General features: G+C 42.9%; 1 protein-coding gene across 1 annotated transcript in view; it reads right to left on the reverse strand.

Annotated features, from left to right (window-relative positions):
* LOC122811107 (1-phosphatidylinositol phosphodiesterase-like) overlaps positions 1–8,293 on the reverse strand; it is a 76,811-nt gene extending 68,518 nt beyond the window's left edge. Inside the window, exon 1 of the mRNA XM_044082696.1 lies at positions 8,166–8,293. The gene's annotated coding sequence lies outside the window, so the exon portion shown is untranslated. The remainder of the gene's footprint in view (positions 1–8,165) is intronic.
* Between the last annotated feature and the right edge of the window lie 3,532 nt (positions 8,294–11,825).

Raw genomic sequence — 11,825 nt, forward strand, 5'->3', positions numbered from 1 at the left:
TCTTATGATTGTGCCTCTCATAAATACCAAAGAATAATATAGTCAAACTCATTTATAATTTTACTACTGTGCAAAGGCAGAATATAAAACAAATGAAAATATTTTCCAAGCATATTTTATAAGAACAAAGGTATATATATATTTTTAAAAAAGCTTTTATAATTAGAAGTTATGTACCTACCATAACGTTCCATGTTAGTTGTCTTCTCTCGCCTTCTTTCTTGCTGGATGGGCTCGGAGCCGATCCTCAGCTCCGACTTGGCACTTGCTAAGCTCGAGAGTCACTTTTACCAGCTCGAGGCAGCCCCATATCCCATGATGCAAGGCGGTAAATACCCAGATCTCGTTTGGTACCTAGAGGGAAAAACTGCCTAGCATAAAAACTTTCCTACTAAGGAAAGAAGAGCAACTAGCCTAAAGGGCTGTAAGGGGAAACCAGATAATTAAAATCTAGAACTAACTGGTGCCCAAGGAAGAAATCTTCCATAGACAAGGGAGATCAATGTCTGTCCAGGCAAGGGGGACAGGAGGGAGGGTCACAAGAAAGAAGGCGAGAGAAGATAAATAACATGGAACGTTATGGTAGGTACATAACTTCTAAATGTTAAGTTGTCAATCTCGCCTTCATTCTTGCTGGATGGGACCGCGTCCCTAGCACCTCTATCCTGGGTGGCTCAATGGAACAGACTCTTGAGAACCGTGGAACCAAAGCTAGCTCTATCTCTGGAGGCCAAATCCAATTAGTAATGAGAAACAAAGGTATGAGGAGTGGCCCAAGTGGCTGCTGCACAAATAGTATCTAAGGGTAGCCTAGCCTGAAAAGCTGTAGAAGTGGCTAGGCCTCTAGTGGAATGTGCTTTTGGTTTTGAGCACAGTTGTTTGCCCCTAAGTTGATAAATGTCAGAAATGGTGGAAGATAGCCATCTAGATAGGGTCACTTTGGAAACAGGGAGACCTTTCTTATTTTCAGCATAAGAAAGAAAAAGCTGATCAGACTTCCTGAATTGCTTTGTTCTGTCCAAATAATATCTGAGTTGGCGGTGAACATCTAGGTAATGCAATTTTTGTTCCGATCTGTTGGAATAATTAGGAAAAAATACAGGAAGATCACTGGATTGGTTTAAATTTGTTTTTGAAGCAACCTTGGGCAAAAAGGATGGATTAGTTCTCAAGGATACTCTGTCCTTGTGGAAATCCAAATATGGGGGACGAACAGAGAGGGCATGAAGTTCTGACACTCTCCTAGCCGAGGTAATAGCGACAAGGAAGAGTGTCTTCCACGAAAGAAACTTTAGTGAAAATGAAGCAGCTGGCTCGAAAGGAGGAAGAATTAAGGATGTCAGCACTAGATTTAGGTCCCATTGTGGTGGAGGGCTCCTGACAGAAGGCTTCAGGAGAAAAATTCCTTTCAGAAAAGCTTTGCAAAGCTTGTGGGACATAATGTTGTGATCTGCAAACTCGACATGAAAGTTCGAGATTGCTGCCAACTGAACTTTGACTGTGGAAGATGAAGAACCTGAGTGAAAGATTTCCGCTAGAAAATCCAAGACTGCATGAACAGGGGCAGTAATAGGATCTATGTTCCTCGATTTCGCCCAAAGGGAGAAACGTTTCCACTTGCTAGAGTAAATCCTTCTGGTAGAGGATTTAAGAGAAGCTACTATGATATCTCTAACGGGGTTAGAGATCATAGGAAGCCTGGCTAAGGAAGGAAGTGGAGCAACCAAGCTGTGAGGTTGAGAGAAGGAATGGACCGATGCAGCTGACCCGATTGGTGGATCAGAAGATCTGGCACTGGGTCCAGGTGCCACGGCTGCACCAAAAGATGACAATGAAGGAACGGAAACCAAATTTGTCGAGGCCAATAAGGGGCAATGAGAATCATTTTGGCTCTCAAAACGGTAGCTTACTGGAGTACCTGTGGTATCAATGGAAAGGGAGGAAAGGCATAAAGAAGTCCCTGGGGCCAATCCTGGGTAAGAGCGTCTCTGGGGGGATGGCCCGGAAGTGGGAAGAGAGAGAAGAAGTCTGGGCATTTGCTGTTTTGGGGAGTAGCAAAAAGATCGCAGCATGGGCGGCCCCACTTCTGAAAAATCTCCTCCACTATAGATTGCTTGAGAGACCACTCATGAGGCAAGAGTATTGCTCTGCTCAATTTGTCCGCTAATATGTTGGTTCTCCCAGGGATATGCGTTGCTACCAGAAACCGATGAGAGGAGATTGCCCATTGCCAAAGCCTGAGAGCCTCTCGATACAAGGGATAGGACTTGGTTCCACCCTGCTTGTTGATGTACCACACTACGGACATGTTGTCCATGTGAACTGCAATCGTTCCTAGTGGAAGAAAGTCATTGAGGGCTTGCAACATTAAAAGCACTGCTCTTATCTCTAGGACATTTATGTGCAGGTGGTATTCGAATGGTTGCCACGTCCCATGAACCATCCTGCCCTGATAATGACCTCCCCACCCTATCAGGGAGGCGTCCATAGTGACTGTGGCTACCGGGGCCGGGGAAACAAAGGGTCTGCCCTGATGGACTTGGGGAGAGGAAATCCACCAGGATAGATGGTTCTTGCAAGTTTGTGTCACCAGGATCTGGTGACGCATGGGAAGGTGTTGGAAGGACCATTGGGTGAACAACATCCATTGCAGGAGACGCATGTAAAAACGGGCCAAAGGAAGAAGAGTGATGGAAGCTGCCATGAGGCCCAATACTTTCAGGACCAGTCTGGCTTGCACCTTTTTGCTGGCAAGGATGATCCGCACATGGTTTTTGATATCTAGGATTCTCTGGCTCGTTAGGTTTGCTGACATCCGAGCAGTGTCTAAATTTGCGCCTATAAAAGTAATAGATTGGCAGGGCAATAAGGAGGACTTTTCGTAGTTGACCAAAATTCCTAACTGACTGTAGAGACGTAGGGTGTAATCTCTGGCTTGGAGAAGTTGATGCCTGGTGGTGGCTGAGAGGAGCCAGTCATCGAGATACGGAAACACCTGGAATCCTTGACGTCTCAGGTGAGCCGTGACCACTGCCATGCATTTGGTGAACACTCTGGGGGCTGTAGTGAGACCAAAGGGCAGGGCTCTGAATTGAAAATGACTGGACACCAGCTGAAAGTGGAGATACCTTCTGGAGCGTCTGCGGATTTTTATGTGATAGTACACGTCCTGAAGGTCTATTGAGCACATCCAGTTGTCTTTGCCTAAGAAGGGCAAAATCGATTGAAGTGTGACCATCTGAAATCTTGTCTTTTTCACAGATTTGTTGAGTCTGCTGAGGTCCAATATTGGTCTCCAGTCTCCCGTCTTTTTGGGAACCAAAAAGAACCTTGAGTAGATTCCGGGCTCTAAATGGTCTGTTGGAACTGGCTGAATGGCCCTTTTTTGTAGAAGCTTTGATACTTCTAATTTTGCAATTTCCCTTAGACCGGGTGGAATGTCTGGAAGGGAATTTTTGTGAGGGAAGGGACTTTCCTCGAAAGGAATCTTGTAACCCTCGGATATGATCGACTGTACCCATTTGTCTTGAGAGAGGGAAAACCAGGCTTCTGGGTACAGCAATAATCTTCCCCCGACTGCCTCCAAGGGTGGACAGTCGGGCAACACCTCAGGGATGCTGGAAGGGCTTGTCAGAGAGGGGCTCTCTGCTGCCCTGGTTCTGCAGACCCCCTCTGCCCCTAGGGTGGCATCTATGTTATTACCCCCTCTGCCTCTAGGGGTAAACTGACCACGTGTGTCCGGCGTGACTCCCTGAGATTTTCGGAACCACATCTTTCCCCCCTTCTGTCCTTTGGGATAAGGCCTAGAAGGGGTGGAGAAACGGACTCCTACGGCAGAAAGAGTTTTGCCGTCTTGCTCACACCTGGTAAACGTATCCTTCACCTGAGGGCCAAACAATGTTGACCCATCAAAGGGAGAGCTTGTGAAGGACGCCTTAAAGGGGTCTGCAAAATTACAGAGCCGCATCCAGGATTGACGTCTAAGAGCCACTCCTGTCCCTGCAGCTCTACTCGCTCCATCTGCTGCATAAGAGATTAGCCGCATGGAGGAGTTGGTTATGGAGTTAAGGATTCCTAGCTGAGAGGCAATCTTCTCCTGAGCCCCTGCAGCTGAAGGATCCTGTACTACTTCACCTAATTCTTTAAGGATGTCCCTTTGAAGTCTGGTGAAGTGACATAAATAATTCAGCGAACGCATGGCAAAGGTCGCTGAGGAAAACATCCACTTACCATACCTGTCCATGGTCCTAGACTCCTTGTTAGGAGGATGGACTGGTACAGAAGGATCTGCAAGTTCCTTCTTGGTGGCGGCCGCCACCACCATGGCATCAACAGAGACACCTTTTGTAAGAAATTGTTTCTCGGTAGGGGCTGTAATAAATTTAGAAGGCCTCCTGGGAACTGGTTCCACGGAATCAGGAGATGCCCATGCCTTCCGAGCTATCACCTCCATGAGGGGGTCAAAAGGCGGAGACACCCAGGAGGTGGAGGGTCGAGATCCAAAGGCCTCCAGGTATACCGACTCATCCTCAGAGGGTTTAATGGAGGGCCAGTTTCCCCTCTGTTTTAGGAGTTCTAGGATGTCTGAGAAAGAGACATCCTCAGAGGGTGATCTTGGGGACCCCTCCGACTCATCTAAGTCAGTATCTGAAGTGGTAGATTCAGGGGAGTCTAGGTGCTTTCTCTTACAGGTCCTCTTATGCGGAGGATCTCCTGACGGGTCAGGAGAATCCTCGGAAGAGGGGTTTCTTCCCAGTGGGGAAACCTGAGGTGATGGATCTGTCGGTCCGGGAGCAAGAGAGTGGGAAGTGACATCTACAGGCACCATAGAGGGAGGAGCTAGTGGAATAGACTGCTGACTGAGCCTGGGGGCCAGTACACTCCTCATCACCTCAAAGGCTCCCCTCCCAGGGAGATCCGAGAGACCCCGCTCCGAAGAAATGGGGGCTCCCTGGCCCACCAAAAGTGAAGGCTCCGAGGCAGATGTCGGAGCCGAGCTCACCAAGGCCGAAGCCCCGAGGGGGAGAGCAGGGTCGGACAAGGGTCCGATGCCACTCGCCCCCTTGGAGCAGACCAGGGAAGCCCGACCACCGGATCCCTCCAAGGAAGGTCTCAAGGAGGAGATAAGAGTAGAAGCTGAAGGAGCATAAAGGGGTGGTATCTGCCCTGCAGCCGTAGCAGTGACTATTCCAATAGACTCCAGCTCCGAGCTCTGGAGGAGAGTCGAAGGAGGAATTAGAAGAGGGTGTGGACTAGTAGTCGTCTGTTGAGACAGACTATGAAGCATTTGGGCTAGTGCCTGTGATTTTAACAATCTGCTTACCACTCTCTCCAAATCATGGACTGAGAGCCTGGAAGACCTAGATGATCAGCTCCGATGGCTCCGTTCTGAAAGAAGAGGAGAGGTCGGAGCCGAAAGTATAGGCTCCAAAGAGGGAGACCTGGATCGCTTTCTCGACTAAGCCATCGGAGCCGAAGAACCCTCGGTTCCAGACGGAGCCGACAACTTATCGGCTCCAAGCCTGGTCAAAGATGCATCGGCTCCAGCCAGAGCCGACACAGGCAAGGAAATAATGTTATCGGAGCCGGCCGGTGCCGATATCGAACTCTTAGATACATGGTGGTCGAAGCCGGATGGAGCCGACACCAATGTAGCAGTCAAAGAATCGGCACCGATAGCCATCGGTGCCGAAGATTTGGTCAAAATAGGATCGGCTCCAGCCGGAGCCGATCTCGACTCCAAAGGAGTCGGAGCCAGGGCCGGAGGCTTAGTAGCAGAAGCCTGGGCCTTGGAGGTCTTAGAGGGCTGACCCGAAGCAGACTTGGCCGGGAAGCCCTCTGGTTTAAGTAAGCCCCTTAAAATTAACTTATTTCTCCTTCCCTGCAGGACTCTCTGGCTGAAGGAGTGACAAATAGCACAGGAGTTGTGCAGGTGGAGAGGTCCCAGGCAATAAATACAAGAAGTGTGACCGTCTGTTAGAGACATTTTCTGACAGCACGAGTCACACTTCTTGAAGCCTGAGACCCTCGGTTCTTTGGACATGGTAAGAAGTACACAAAACACTCTACTCACACAGTCCCAGACTCAGAAAATTAACTTAAAAGGGAGAAAACACACTCACACACACACACCCTGAGAGGAAGGGATGGGAGAGGATTAAGGCCCGACTAAGGAAAAACAACTAGGGAAACAGTAAACTAGAAGTTAGAGACCTTAAAACTATCTAAAAGTGACAAATACAATGAGAAAAATAAGGGATGGGGTGACTAATATCTGAATAAAAATTCACTTACCAAGAGCTGGTAAAAGGAAGACCTCATCAGCGAAGCGGCAAATGAGATCTAGGTATTTACCGCCTTGCATCATGGGATATGGGGCTGCCTCGAGCTGGTAAAAGTGACTCTCGAGCTTAGCAAGTGCCGAGTCAGAGCCGAGGATCGGCTCCGAACCCATCCAGCAAGAATGAAGGCGAGATTGATAAACTCCTTGTAGCCTTAACCAAGTCACATAATAAAGCTGGGGACTCATTATTTTCAAATTCTGTCGGGAAAATCTGGAATCAACTACCTCATGAAATAACAAACCTAGACTCTACATCCCTTTTCAAAAGACATATCAAAGAACATCTTAAAACTCAATGGCTGTGTCCTTGTGCTAATCCTGACTGAAATTACTTCTCCACTACTCCCAACTTCCCCCCTCTTCCCAACTGTGCCTCTAAATAACTTATTTTAATTGTTGACAGTTTTATCTTTGATATTGTCTCTACCATTTTTTTCTCTTCTTCCCTCCTCCATGTTATCACATCTTGAGTCTTTTGTATCTGATTTTTATTTATCTAACTGCAGAATGTTGCTTACCTTGTAATTTTATTGTTAACCAGCTATTTTCTGTTAAATTGTTGTTTTGCTTTCGTTAATTCATACATAAGTCCGCCTTGTACTTTTTGTATTATGCTTATTATATTTTTTTATTGTTAATGATTATTTACTACCTGTAATTGGAGCTTTTCTCCCCGGGCCTCTACTGAAAACGGATATTTGTCCAGCTAGACTAGCCCGGTCAACAAATGTAAAATAAAAAAATAAAATAAAAATTGACAACTTAACATCATAGGTTTAGCAGAAGTTTAACTTTAAGGAAAACAGCTGGTGTATACTTTTTGTCTACACTACTTAACTCTTACTAACATTTTTGTTGTGTTTGCTAGCTGTGCAACACATGCTTTAAGTTTGCAAGAGACAAAATGTAACACTTTCTTCCCAATAATGTATTTTGATGGTTTCATTTTGAAATATTTCACATTTCTGGGAAACAAGTCACTAGCAGTAGTTAAGTCCTCAGTCTTTAAACTTTCCCATGAATAACAATTGCAGGTAGTTCTAGAATGATTTTCTTTGCATCCAAAGAATGTCTTTAGCATCATGAAACAAATAATACAACTTTTGAGAGCTGGATGTTTAGTATATAGTAATGACTTTCCTCCTGCTTATATATGTGGTGAACACACCACCTAGCTAAGAGTGAAATGCATCATCTCTCTATATATTGGTGTCTTGTTATATGTCATGCTGAGAAAAAATTCTATAAATGCAGACACCTTTAACTATAAGTATCTTAACTTTTTGCTGTATAAGAAAATTGGCTTTTTTTGAGCATTAACCCTTAGCTTGCTAAGCAAGTTTTTTTACGACCCTTTCATTAAACAAGAGTGACAGTACAATAATGGAAGGACTGTTCTTTATGCCGTACCGTCACTAACAAATGATACTTCCTATCTGTCTAGCCACGTCTCTGTCTAGCTGTATTTCAAACCATAACACCTTATTTCTGTAGTATGGTTAAGTGCTACTACTGATACATTTGTTATAGTGCTACCTTGTACAGAAAACCACTAAGTGTGCAAATTCTATAAAGCTAACTGCAACAGCACCTTATTATGATTCGTGTCTGAATAAGTGTGCATCTTACAATGCACGAACATTAAAGCACTCTCCTAAAAACATAGCTTCAACAATTTTTTTCAAACCTAAATTTGTCTCTAAACTGATGTGGTATCCCTCTATCAAACTAAATCTTCCAGCTACCATTCATTAACATTTAATTGAATAAACCTGCATAATAAATCAATATAAATTAAATAGCATTTCGATACTGTAGTTACCTTAATCAAACAGCACTTCACTGAGATGTTCAGATACCTGAGCAGCTTTTTCAAATGATGCTTTTTCCTAGTGTGTCTAGCCTGTTATAAAGGTGAGCAGATATGCACTCTACATTCTTCTGTGTAGATGTAGGCACATATCCTGAATTGCTTCACTTGCTTTTTCTTCACTTTTAACCCCTCCTCCCAAGGCTTTTTTTTTTCAAATCATTCTGTTTTCTTGGCACAAAGTGTTTTTTTTTCTGTGTGTGTGTGTCCTTATTTTATTGGATGTTTCACATAGTCATACCCATACTATGAAATAGTTTTCTTCAAAAATGGCAGAACTGACACGATCTCCTAAAATGATCACATAATTAAGAAGGACAAGAATGTTGTTATTCTTTCCTGTCTTTTTATATTTAAAACAAGTGGTGCATTGCCTCAGAACTGACTAGCACCATTTATCAGAAGTAAGATATTCCTTTTAATGTTGCCAAATGTAGTTGACTTTGGATTTTTTTATTACTAGCATTTATATAATTCTTTTGAAACATTTAATTACAGTATATGGGACAGTATGTCAAATAGTTATTTATACTAAATTATATTAGTTTTATTCAGGTTTACAATTTTAATGATTTATAAACATTTCACAATGTACCTATAATACGTCAAATTGTTCACTAGTGTCAGTCTGACCTTATGGAATGTCCAATACATTCCTTTCCAGTTTCTGGCTCATTCACTAAATACGGTTCATTTTATGACAGTAAAGTAAAGTATAATTGAAGGTGACTGTGATAATGATATTGAATACTTATTCTGTTATTTTTTTTTCAAACTGCTTAATTTCTGCTGTATATTTGGAAAAGGATGCTAAAAATGGAGCTGCCAGGTAAGAGGAAAAGAGGAAGGCCTAAGATGAGGTTTATGGATGTGGTGAGAGAGGACATGCAGGTGGCTGGTGTGACAGAGCAAGATGGCGACGACAGGAAGAAATGGAAAGAGATGATCTGCTGTGGCAACCCCTAACAGGAATAGCTGATAGAAGAAGGAGATCTACCTATCCTGCATGGTCCTTCTTCTATTCTCCTGGGTCTCTGTTTTCTTTCCCATTGCTTGAACATTGAACACCCAGATAATCCACTTCTTATGTGCTTTTTATCCTTTCTATTTGCACACTGCCTCATGCCTCCTAACTGATGTTTGCATCCAAACAGAAATGCCTTCATTGTACACCTAGCAATGCTAAACAACAAACTGTGCTTCTTTGCCTTAATAGGAATCAGCTGCAATGAGAGGGATTTCAGGCCTATTACCCAACTAAGAGTTAAATTTCCTGGCCTTAGAGTAAAGGCAGGAAGCCAAGAAGGAGTCGCCAAGGAATGAGAAAGAAATTCATATTGTCACCTAAAGGATGGAATCCACAAAAATATTCCTGAAGCCAAAAAAGCTGATGAGTCATTCCTGCATGTCAAGCCTTGAAATGTTGTTTTTTTTGGAAATGTTGGAAATATGACTTGGAACTGATGCCCTGCTTCTGATTCTGAGAAGAATATAGTGAAACCCTTATTTTGTTTTGTTCTCTCCTCAGCTGAGCTTCTCATTTTTCATGACACTACTTAACATAAAGAGCTACTGAGAACTGTTTCTTCTGAAGACTTCAGCATATTGCTGTTATTATGCAAAGCTTCACCTTTTCTGCAGAAAGTTCTAAAGGATTTAAAAACAGTTGTATTTATAATATGAAGTTACATTTGAAACAGCAATCAAACTGTATATATGACATTTTGTGGGTACAGAAATTAATACAGCACATCGTTCATGAGAAAGTGCAGTCATTAAGTGAGATTAATATTATGCAACATTTTGGTGAATTAAATGTGTTTTATTGGCATATACAACCATTAACAAACAATCATAATACAATAGAGATGTTAAAGTGTTTGATTCGATAAACAAACTACATTTGTATGCTGTAGTTTTAGATGCAGAAAGCTAACCCAAGGTAAATGCCTGAAATGCTGTACTAAACATGAACTGAAATGTAGACATAAGGTAACGGAATGCATACACAACTTAGATTCTACTACAGTTGCAAATTCCAAGTAGCACTGCTTGATTTTGCTAACGTTTTCTTGAGATGTGTTGTTGAATAGCTCAAATGTAATTTTAAAATGTAGCTTGTTTGACCATTTGCAGATGGGGTTCCTGTCAGAAGAACAAAGACGCATTATATCGAATGTGTCTTTGTCGAACTGTAAATGAGGAAATCGCAAAATGACAAAGCGGCTTTTAAGTGAATTATTTCCCTGTGAAAGAAGTCACTTGGCTGCTTCTGTCACTTTGCTGTTTTCGGCATTGCAGTGCGATCTCAGAGTTGCTATATTTAAGTACGGGGTGGTGTGGGGAGCACACCCCCACTTAAAATAGTGTTTAGTGTGGGGTTTTTTTTGGGAGCAGCAAATTTTTTCCCTGAGAAAAAATATGCTGTTCTGCTGTTCGCTCTTTTTTCTTTTCGTTCTTTTGTGGTCAATATAACAGCATTCGCTCTTTTGAGCGTTCGTTGTTATAACATAGCCCCAAAGAACAGCACCAAGATGTGCCCTATGCAGACCTCTTCAAGAGTCTCAACACTCAAATATTCTATGCAAATTTGAATTTATACATGTGATCGCTGCACTCAGGGTTGTGTTTTGCATTTGGGGACCCCCCAGAAAATTTCAAGTTGGGGGCACCCTAGGCACTACCAGTGTAAGTATCACCCTGCCACTCCCACCCCTCTTAAGCAACCTTTTAGTTTATGCTGCAAGCTTTTAGAAGTAGTGCATATAGTCTAACCTGTAGTTACAATGCTCTTGCATTACAACAGATCAGTGTACCACACTATGTTGGCCCATCTCACAAAGGGACATTCACAGTTACTGGCCTTGAGTTGGAACAATGATACATCACAACAAGTCTATGTAACTGTCTGGACTTGGGAGAAATAGCACCCTAGGCCTACTGTTTCAGACCCCACACACACGTGCATGCACACACACACACACACACACACACACACACACACACACACACACACACACAAGCACCCTCCAGTCCTCCTCATATGATGCACATAACATTTTTCCTTTCTTTTTATACATTTTGCCTTTTTTTTTTTTTTTCAAAACACCATAACTTTCTATATGCTAAGAACTACATTAAGTTTTTTTTTTCCTTTTTACACAACATTTTCATCCAATGATGGCATAAACAAAAATGATGATAAAAAGAAGAAGAAATTCAGTGTTTCTGTTCAGCTTTAGTTTTTCTGGCATCCTTTCAACATGCCTTTCCTAACGAACGCAGTACAGTTGTAATCATTTAGGAAACAGCACAAAAAAAAACACAGGATCCAAGAAGCCGTAGGGTTATAGATGCACTTTGAAGTGTTTTCCCAACCTTTTAATCCGACGGTGGCCTAAACTAAAATTATGAGAAAGAAAATAATTTGCCTTATTTTTATTTTTTGTCTTTCAAGGAAGGTATTAAGTTGTGCTCAAGGCTAAATGGTCAAAGGTGACAAAATAGTAGCTCATAATAAGTTAACAAGCCAATTGCTGTGAAGATACACAGGTCTATCTCCGAATACTGCCTGCCTCCCTAACCTCCCCCCAAAACAGACAGTCACTCCTT

Source organism: Protopterus annectens, chromosome 1.part1, assembly GCF_019279795.1.
Source record: "Protopterus annectens isolate FY-2018-M chromosome 1.part1, PAN1.0, whole genome shotgun sequence".
In the NCBI taxonomy this organism is placed as follows: Eukaryota; Metazoa; Chordata; order Ceratodontiformes; family Protopteridae; genus Protopterus; species Protopterus annectens.